Source organism: Gossypium raimondii, chromosome 9 (assembly GCF_025698545.1).
Source record: "Gossypium raimondii isolate GPD5lz chromosome 9, ASM2569854v1, whole genome shotgun sequence".
Taxonomy (NCBI): Eukaryota; Viridiplantae; Streptophyta; class Magnoliopsida; order Malvales; family Malvaceae; genus Gossypium; species Gossypium raimondii.
Window position 1 is genome coordinate 34,200,731 of NC_068573.1, and position 10,744 is coordinate 34,211,474.

General features: G+C 32.0%; 1 long non-coding RNA gene across 1 annotated transcript; it reads right to left on the reverse strand.

Moving 5' to 3' along the window:
• Positions 1 to 1,427: 1,427 nt before the first annotated feature.
• On the reverse strand, positions 1,428 to 8,916 carry LOC105799189 (uncharacterized). The gene is made up of 2 exons (XR_008189084.1): positions 7,902 to 8,916; positions 1,428 to 4,905 (listed from the first exon to the last, which is right to left on the reverse strand). It is a non-coding gene; the product is annotated as an uncharacterized LOC105799189 (long non-coding RNA).
• Between the last annotated feature and the right edge of the window lie 1,828 nt (positions 8,917 to 10,744).

Below are 10,744 nucleotides of genomic sequence, written 5' to 3' on the forward strand. Positions count from 1 at the left end.
AATTTGCATGTTTTAGGTTCAGGGACTAAATTGAATAAAAGTAATATTTTAAGGGTAAATTTGTAAAAATGTAAAAAAAAGACCAAATTAGGATGTCAAAAATGAAAAATTTGAAGAGAATTTAAAATATGATCTTTCTTTGCATCGTGTTATTTGATGGTATTGAAAGAAATCTGATCTAAATTGCATTTTTAATGAGGATGCTTTCTCATTTAGAGTCGATCAAGACGAAAAATCATGCCCCGTAAGTTGGGGCACAAAATCTCGAATTCTCGAAAATAAGGTCGCTCTCCGTTTAATTATAGTCCAAATTTCACAATCTTATTTATTATTATTATTTTTAAAAAAGGGAAGGGATATTCAATTATTTTAGTTCAAGGAAAAATCATACCCCATAAGTTAAGGGCACAATTTATCGAATCCCCAAAATAAAGAATATCCCCTTGGTGTTAATTTCTTCTCATGCATTGCGTAAAAACGAATGCATCACTTGATATGATATGTGATTGAGCATAATGCGAGAATGAATATGTAACACCCCTAACTCGTATCCCTTGTCAGAATAGGGTTACAGAGCATTACAGGAGTTTACATTTCAGAAATATCAAAAATTTTAAAAACATTTAATTCATATCATCAATCATAGCAAAAACCAATCAATAGCATACATATTGTCCCTTATACAAGCCGTCGAGGTCCTAAAAGCACATTAGAAACAAATTGGGACTAAATCAGAAACATATAGAAATTTTAGGGAAAAGATGAAAATTTACAAACTGCAGGGGTCACACGGCCGTGTGGCCAGGCCATGTGACTCACACGGCCAAGAGACACGCTTGTGTCTTAGGCCGTGTGGGTATTCAAAATAGGGAAACACGGCTGTGTCCCAGCCCGTGTCTGTGCCTGTATAACTCACTGACTTGGGTCACACGGCCAAGCCATACGGCCGTGTACCCTTCGAAATAACCTTACATGTTCGTGTGCCAGGCCATGTGCTAGGCCATGTAAAACTTGACTTGCAACCTTTTGAAAACTATAAGGGACACACGACCGTGTGTCACACACGACTGAGACACACGCCTGTGTCTCTGCCCGTGTTATGTCTCAGCCGTGTGGACGAAAATAGGCTATTTTACAAGACATTTTTCTCACCCTTTTCAACATGTACCTATAATCCCTTTTTCACATATACATAAGCCCTCAAAAGGCACTACAATCATGCAAAATCAAGCCAAAAACATATGGTATAATAACATCCAACCAATATGCCCAAAGGCATCTCAAATGACAATATTAAAACATGTATAACCATATACTCAATTTGGCCAAAATAATTGATTAACTTCTAACTAAGTTTGCATCATTACATACCATTGAATTTACTTACTATAACATACCAAATGATACTAAGTATACCATTCAACCACTAGCATCAATAGTCATATAAGTCCTTCATAAAAAAGTACCAATCACCACGTTTACATATGCCATAAGACATTACAATATGTATATTTAGCCTTTCATTTTATCTTCCATAATTGAAACATAGCAAAACAACTATTCACCATTTTAAGGCTAACAAAACTAAATTCATAACACTACCAAAATGCCATAAGTCAAGCCAACCCAAATGACCATATCAACAACCAAAACACATATGTCAACATTAGCCAAAATACCTATACATGCCATTATAACCTTAACCAAGACATCAAAATCTACCGATATAATCGCTGGATAGTGTGATAAATCTTCGACGAGCTTTCAACCCAATCGAGCTTCGATAATCTGTAAAGTAGAGAAAAATAACTACGAAAGCAATTACTGCTTAGTAAGTTCATATAAACTTTAATCAGATCAATCCATTTCCAACATGAAATTTATACATATAAAGAATAATCATATACCGATACCACATGATTCATGGAACCAAATTCAACAACTCACAAAATGAGTAAATCCACAGTATCACTTATACATATTATCTCTAGCATAGTATGATTTTAAACAACTTTAAACTCTTCCAAATTCATTTATTTTCTTTTGCATTTCATTACTTTCCACACCCATTCCATATGCATAACACACCAGACATAAGCATATCATTCAACCATAGCCACAAGCTAGTACATTTAAACATAACCCTTTTTTGAATTAATCATATGATAAGCCATTTCATAAGAAATTGTATAATTTAAACCTTACCACTTTTTTATGAGTACAAGCATATTCTCATTTGAGCCCTTACCATTCCAATGCAACTTATAAGTAAATAGAATACCGTTCAACCAACAACTTGGCACTTGCCTAAGCATCAAACAAGAACACATGTTAACATACTTGAACACATTTCATATAATTTTGACATTGATAACCTTATTTTCTCAACATGTCACACTTGAGTTTATTACTCGTCTCAACTTTCATAATTACCATGTAACAACACATCAAAGATATTCATATACATATATCATGTATATGTATTTCAAAATCATGTCCATCATTTTGATGTATTTCATGTATATACTTGTATTAGTTCGTATCAAACTTATATCGTCTCGTAACAGAATATTTCCTATTGAACCACTAGAATAATATCAGATACACAAAAATCTTGCACACTAAGTGCCAACATGTGGTCGAAGCCAATACTATCACATATCTCATATCAATGCTCTCTTTCGAGCCATATATGGGTCTACTCACACAAGCTGTCAGTTAGGACGTAGCTACACAGTGCTGTTCACACAAGCTGTCAAGTAACCGTAACACATGCCAAAAACTTAGCCACCGGTAGGACGTACAAGACCAGCACCCGCAACACAGTAACTCTTAGTGACGTCATTTGTATCCTAAATATTCCTAAGGTTCAAACGGGACTCGATTATCGTCGTGCGTCATTGAATTTTCCTCGTTTCATTATAAGCTAATTGTATAATAACATATTCAATAAAATTCATATAATAACATTCAATTTAATCAACAATATACATAGTATAGTTCATACAAACTTACCTGGCTAAATTGCAGAAATACCAAAGTTTAAAGACATTTTAGTAATTTTCATTTTCCTTGATTTTCCACCCGATCTTGATCTAAATTAATGATTTCATTAAATATATTAATTTAGACAATAAAACAATTCATTTCATACAATTTGTTCATTTTTACATTTTACAAAATTACCCCTAAAGTTTTACTTTTATTCAATTTAGTCCTTGAACCCAAAACATGCAAATTAACCATTTTGTTTACCCAGAATTGAGCTTAGCGAAATATTCATGGTATCCAAAATAGCCCATTTATGCAAAAATTTCACATTAAATCCTTGTACTTTTATTAATTTAACAAATTAGTCCCTACTCAAAAATTCATTAAAATCACTTAAGAAAATACTTTTAAATATAAATAAACATTCCAAATTCATCATCTAACATAAAAAATCAAAAGATTCATCAATGGAAACATTCAAAATCTTTAACAGTTTCAAAATCGAAGGTACGGGCTAGCTGGACCTAGTTGCAACGATCTCAAAAACATAAAAACCATTAAAAACGAACTCAAAATTCACTTACATGTAGGGGATATAATTAGCCAAAATTTTCAAGCTTCCATGGCTTCTTTTTTCTGGTATTTTCGGTTGAAAGAGAGAATGAAAGATGACAACTTTGTTTGTTTTATTTAATTTATCATTTATTACTTAATTACCAAATTACTCTTACCTAACTTTAAAAATTACACAATTGTCAAGCTATGCACATCCACTATCACCTTCAATGGTCTAATTATCAGATAAGGACTTCCACTTTAAATATCTATAGCTATATAATACCTTTAGCTAATAAAACACAACTTTTGCACTTTACGCGATTTAGTCCTTTCTAATTAATTAACTATTGAAACGTTAAAATTTTTCAACGAAACTTTAATACCACCTTAATGACACTTTGTAAATATTTATAAAAATATTTACAGCTCAGTTTATAGAAACGAGGTCCCGATACCTCATTTTCTAAAACCACTTGAACTTAATAAATCATTTATACAACAAAAATCACTATATCAAAAAACCTTTTTAAAATTACAATTAACTCGTAAATATTAAACATAATATTTACAAACTTAATCGTTGAATTTGGTGGCCCCAAAGCCACTGTTTTTGACACCATTGAAAAACAGGCTGTTACAGAATAAATATATCTAAGCATAATGGTTAACATGGTAATAATTATAATAAAATAAAATAACTACATAAAAATAAATAAAACATAGATAAAATTTGAAATGAGTATCGTAAAATAAAAATATACGAGCAAAATTATGGTAGATCATGATAATCAAATAGTAATAATGCAACTATAATAATAATAGCGACACAAATTGATGATAATGATAATAACAATAACAATCATGATGTGATTAATACCATATTTAATAATAAAATGAAAATAATAAATCAAAGATGAAAATAAAAATCACATGATTCAAAAGGCAAAATGTAAATAATAAAATTGAAAATGCTAAAAATAATTAAGAAAACTAAAAGTAAATGTGTGAAATTATATAAAAGACTTAATTAAAACTGTGATAGAATTTAAAGAATAAATTGCGAAGAATCCAAAAATAAAGGATTAAATTAAAAATAGATAGAAAAATATAGGGATTCAGAGGGAGATTATCCCAACAAGTGCACATGTGTCACATTTAAAGTGGTTGTCAATTACTAAGGGGGACCAAATTGAAAATGTGATAAAATTTAAAGTATAAATTTAAAGAAACAAAAACAGAACATAAATGATCAAATTAAAATAAAACAGAAAAGTATGGGGACTCAAAGAATGATTTTCCCAACCCCAGTACAGATGTCATTCCCTTAGTGGGTCAATAGTGGGTCAAGGGACTGATCTGTAAGAAAATAAAATTAAAGGGGTGTAATTATAACAAATAAAATGGGAATAGGATGAAATTAAAAAAGAGTAAAAAAGTAGAAGGACGAAAATGGAAATTATCCCCTCCATGCGAAAATGGAAATTATCCCCTCCATGGAAATCTTAGGGGAGATTTGGGTTGTACTTCAAAATGATGCCGTTTTGGGGCTTCTAAAGTCAGGCCAAAACGACGTCGCACTGAGGCCCTATATAAGCCAAAAAATTTTGAAAAAAAATTTCACTTCTCTTGCGTTTTAAAAAAAATCCTCTTTTTTTCCTTTTTCTTCTCTAAACATGTCCCCGAGTCAGGCCATAGGGCTGTCGTCGCCCCGCCGTGGCCATCGGTCATTAGCGATGACGACCGTTGGCTCCGGTGGCCGGAGTTACAAAAAAATCATTTTTAGCGTTATTTAACCCTATAAGAGCCATATCTGAAGGCTAATGCCTTCTAAAAATTAGAATAAAGAAAAAAATAAAAAAAAACTCTCAGCCTTGCGCGTTCATCAAACCCTAGGCAGGTCTCTAACGGGCTCTAAGGTATTCGTGGCTGGAGATGGTCTCTGACAGCGATTGAAGGCGAAACGACAGGTAAAAGGGTCTTATTTTTTTTATTTATTATGCCTTTTTTTAAAAAAATAAAAAAATAAGAATAATAAACTACCTTTTGTTTTGTTTGTTCTCTGATATTTCAAAATCTCGTTTTTTGTATTTCTCTCTGCCTTTGAATCTTACAAGAGTTTGGCTTTTATAGCCATTTTAATTACAATATTTCATTTTTCTTTTTCTTTTTTGTTTCTACTCTGCTTTCTACTTCTGTGCTGTTTTTGCTTTTTCATTCTTTCTTTGTAGGTATCCATGGCAAGGTCAATGGCGCTGGGGAGCCGCGCCTTGCCATTTCGGTGAAAGGGTAGACGGGGAATTAGACCTTGGGTGACGAGCTTGCTGACGAGGCGAAGGGTGCGGCGCGGATAGTCTTAGGGAACTAGGGTTTCTGCTGAAAGATTAGGATTTTGGGCTATTGGGCCTCTCTTTGTATTTGGGCTTGTAATATTTTTTTTGGGCTCTCTGGCCTTGTAAATAGACTGTTATTTTTTCTGTTGTTTTATTATTGGGCCTGGGCGAAATTGGGCTCTTACAACACATATTTACAAGGTTAGTATAAATATTAATTAAAGTTTGGTCCATTAATTTTGTCGATTGGGTTGTTAATTAAGGTACAAATACTAAATTGTAAAAGTCATAAAAGTTAATCGCTATAAATTTTACAAAGCTAAGGGATTAAGATGGTGAATAGACCATTTTCAAAAGTCCAAGCGGTGGTGGATGACAATTGTGTCCCACCAAATTTGTTAAATTATGTTTTAGGTTAATTAATTATATTTAATTAAGTTAAGCAAGTTTAATTAATTATTAACCTAACTATATAAACTAAAATTAAAAGAAAAAATAAACATTCTTCATATCATCTTCTTCCTCACAAGCTAAAATAAAAGAAATAGGGTTTTGGAAGCTTAAGCTTTCGACTATTTATAGGTATGTTCAATTTAGTCCTTTTCTTGTAATTTTTTTTGTTTTTGAGGTTGTGAGAGTTTGATTTAGTTAGCCCGTATACCAATTTGTAAAACTGTTAAAAGTTTCCATTGATGAATGCTTGATGAAATGGTGTTAAATTGTTAGATTTTAAGCTTAGAAATGAAAATAGATTAGTTTGTAATTGCTAGTTTTTAAACATAGAGACTAAAGAGCATAAATTTCAAAATTGATGTTAAATTTTTGTAATTACATATAATAGAGGGTTGTAGAAGGATGAAATTGATATCAGTTTCAAAACCGAGGCTCAAATTTAAAAGATCTGGCAATTTCGATTTTAGAGACTAAACTGAATAAAATGTAAAACTTTAGGAAACATTTGAAAATGAAATTTAATTGACATATGCATATAATAGGATGTTATAAGGTAATTGGAATTGATAAATTGAAATGAATTACCATATAGATCAGGAATTGAACCAATCGGAGGATAATCGAGGAAAAGGCAAAATTAAGGATTTGTCATCGACATCTTATGTGTTGTTTTGTTAGGTAAGTTCATATAGAACTTACTATGTTATTTTATGTTATGCTTGAATTATATTACAATGTCTATTAATTTAGGTTAATTGAATTTTGATGGTTTTGGCATCCAAAAGACTAAATAATAAAGTACGGAAAATATGGTTAATATGAAAAAACATGATGTATTGAATGGATATGAAATGCATATATAATTGGATGATATGTATATGACGATATCACAGGGATTGAAATGATTCGAATATTGTAACAATGCTCGTGTGAACTTAATAAATGATTATGATACAAATGGCATGTCATTAGGGTCCCAAAAAGGAAAAATGAGTGTTTGATCAGGGATTAATATGATGGTTTGAGATCCAGCATATGTTTCGGATTCTCTAAAGTTCGTGTGAGAAATATTGAACTAAGGTCGTGTGAGTAACCCTGGTCTAAAGCTCGTCTGAGCCATTTTATAACGAAGGTTGTGTGAGCCAATTTTTATACGTTAGCTGTTGTGAGCATACAAGTTCGGAATCCAAGTTCAATTTACTTTAATTCTCCGGATGAAAATAGAAGTGAATACAATAATTAAAGTGAAAATAAAATAAAAAACGAACTATTTTCCTAAATAAAATTAAAAAACGGACAAAAAAAATTTTAGCCCATTCAGCTAATTTAGCCTTACATTTATTTAATTTCGCCTTTACAGTCTTTAAACATTTAAATCCATCTGAGACTCTTAAATTTTCAGGTAAATTACATAAATCTTCATTTTAGTTATAAAAATTTTCATATTAAGTATCTAAAATTATATAACTTCACCATTTTGGCCGCACAAACGAAAATCTGACATATATTTTTAAAGCTTTTAAATTTCTTTTATTTTTAAACCAAAACCAATAAAGTTGAAACACGTACCTTTAGTTTCTTTGTTTCATCATCTCTTCAACTGAAACAACTACCGTCGCCCCCATCGTCATCTTCTTCTCCGGCACCAGCTCCCAAGATTAATTGAAACCACGGTATTAGCTCAAATTGGTAATAGACATAAAGAGGAACAAGGCAGAAGCTGCTAATGGTATCCTAAACAAGAAAAAAAGGATCCAAATGCATTGCCATTGGCATTCTCGTACAAGGTTCAATACAGGAGTTGATAAGGAAGCTGTAAAAATTATGATTAGTTAAATTATTGTACCAACTTCAGCCAAAATTAAGCTCCAAAATAACTTGAATTGAAGACCAAATTTACATCATTAAAAGAATCCACTTTGCAGTTGAAACAAGAAAAGACAGTCAAGATTTTCTAAGTTTTAAACTAGCCAAAACAGAATTGAAATTAAGAAACAACATGAAAAAAAAGGAAATCTTCCCCCACTAAAGAAGGAGATGGAAACTTGGAAAACGAAAAAAACAGTAACTCATGGTTTGGAGTATTCGTAATTCGCTTTATTTTCTAAAAAAGAAAAAAAAAACGAAAATTTTCATCTTTAATATATATATATATATAAGAAGAAGAAGAAGAAGAAGTTATAGTTGAGGAGCTTCGAAGAACTTGTCGTGTTCTTCTTCAGTCCAGCTCTCACTAGACTTGGTAATGGTGTAAGGTTTCTTGTTGGAGCCATCCGTGGCGTGGAAGATGTGGAAGACTGCGACGGAGGCGGCTGGGGAGGATTTGGTGATGAGTTCATGTTTTCCTCTACTTGGCTAGGTTTTGACTTTTTACTACCTAACAATACACAATATGAGTTATGGATGAGTTTGAGAGAGAGCTTAGCTCAGTTGTCTGGTTGGTTGGGCTGGGTGTACGTGTGGTGAGTCGTCTCCGAACCGTTCAATTAATCTTGGGAGCTGGTGACGGAGAAGAAGATGATGATGGGAGCGATAATGATGCCTCATTTGAAGAGATGTGAAGGATGATAGAAACAAAGAAACCAAAGCTACGTGTTTGAGTTTTATTGGTTTTGGCTTAAAAATAAAAGAAATTAAAATTTTTTAAAATCCATGTCAGATATCGGTGGATAATTTGAACGAGACTAACCAAAATAATCCAGTGTCTAAAAATAAAATTTTTTATAATTAAATAACCATTTACGTAGTTTATATAAAATAACCGCATCACTATTATATTCCATTAGGGTTTTTACAACTTCAATTCATATTATTTGCCATCTACGGATGGTAATGGTACGGAATTTGCATCCTTTTCTTTTCTTTTCAACACACAAAACATGTTTTTGGATTCTATTGTTAGAATTAAATCAGTTTGATATATCTATTTGCTTATAGTTGTAACGACTCGATTTCTAGTGGTGTTAAAAAATACAATTTCGGGACTCCGTTTGCTTAAATTGAGTTTGTAAATATTAAATAGGTAGACCTGCTCATGGGTCGGGCTACCCGACCTGGCCCGAAGGCCCGCCCGAAATGTAATATAATCCCGAAAAATGGGCTTGGACAAAAAAATAAGGCCCGTTTAAAAAATAGGCCGAGCCTTGGGTAAGACAATTTTGGCCCGGGCCCGGCCTGAATTCACTAAAGGACAAAAAAAATCTGTATTTTTTAATATTATTTTCTTGTTGTTTTCTCCCTATTTTGCTACCATTTTACTATTATGTTGCTATTATTTTGTTGATATTATTTGGATATTGTATAAAACTTATTTTATTGTTAATTTTGTTATTATTTTAAAGACATCTGTTAATTTTGTTATTATTTTAGAGACATTTACTTGTTAAGTTGCAACTATCTTAGTGTTATTTAAGTATAAATATTTTCTAAAATTTATTTTCAATTTGTTGGGAAATATTCATTTTGATGTTTTTAGTATTTTTGATGTATTATATATATTTTAAAATTATATAAAAAATAATATAAAAATTAATATGGGCGGGACGGGACCGAGTTTTAGCATTTTTATCCAGGTCTGGCTTGGGTAAAATTTTAGGCCCATTTTTTGGGTCGGGCAGGGCTTGGCCTAGCAAACGAGCCTAAATTTTTAGTTGAGCCCGACCCGTCCCATCCCATCCCATGAACACCTCTATAAATAGGAATATTTATGGAGTCAATATATTGTTGATTTGAAAAATGGCTAAGTGATTTAACCGAAATTGTGTTTAATTAAGGCCCATTGACTAAATTGTAAAATTTTAATTAGAGAATTGAGAACTTAAATAACAATTATTCCAAGGACTAAAATGGTTGTTAAATCATTTTTTTCAATGTAACACCCCAAACCCGGCCTAGACGGTGTGGCTAAATCTGGAGAGCTACGTTAATCATTTCAAAAAAATTCAATTTTTAATAAGCAAATATTCAAAAGATCAATAGACATGTAAAAGCTTATAAACAAAACATAAAATCCAGTATTTAAAAACAACAATTTCGGAAAAGTAATAACAATGTAAATCCAAATAACATGATAAATTGGTTAAGCGAGATGACCGAGCTCCCGATACTAGACCCGATCAAGTCTGAGGGTTACCTGAAATTCAAACAAACATAATTAATGAGCAAACGACTCAGTGTGTAACTTATGAACCAATTAAGTGAAAACAATCTCAATCACACTTTAAGATCCTATTGAGTCAAATATCTGAATAAAAAATGGATACGAAACATATCAAATATAGATACAGATACAGTTACAGAACATATCAGAAACAGATGCAAAATCCTATCCCCATCCGCTCAACATCATCACCGACCATCCCTACACACCGAAAAGGGCATCAAGTACCTATTCATCCCTACACACCGCATAG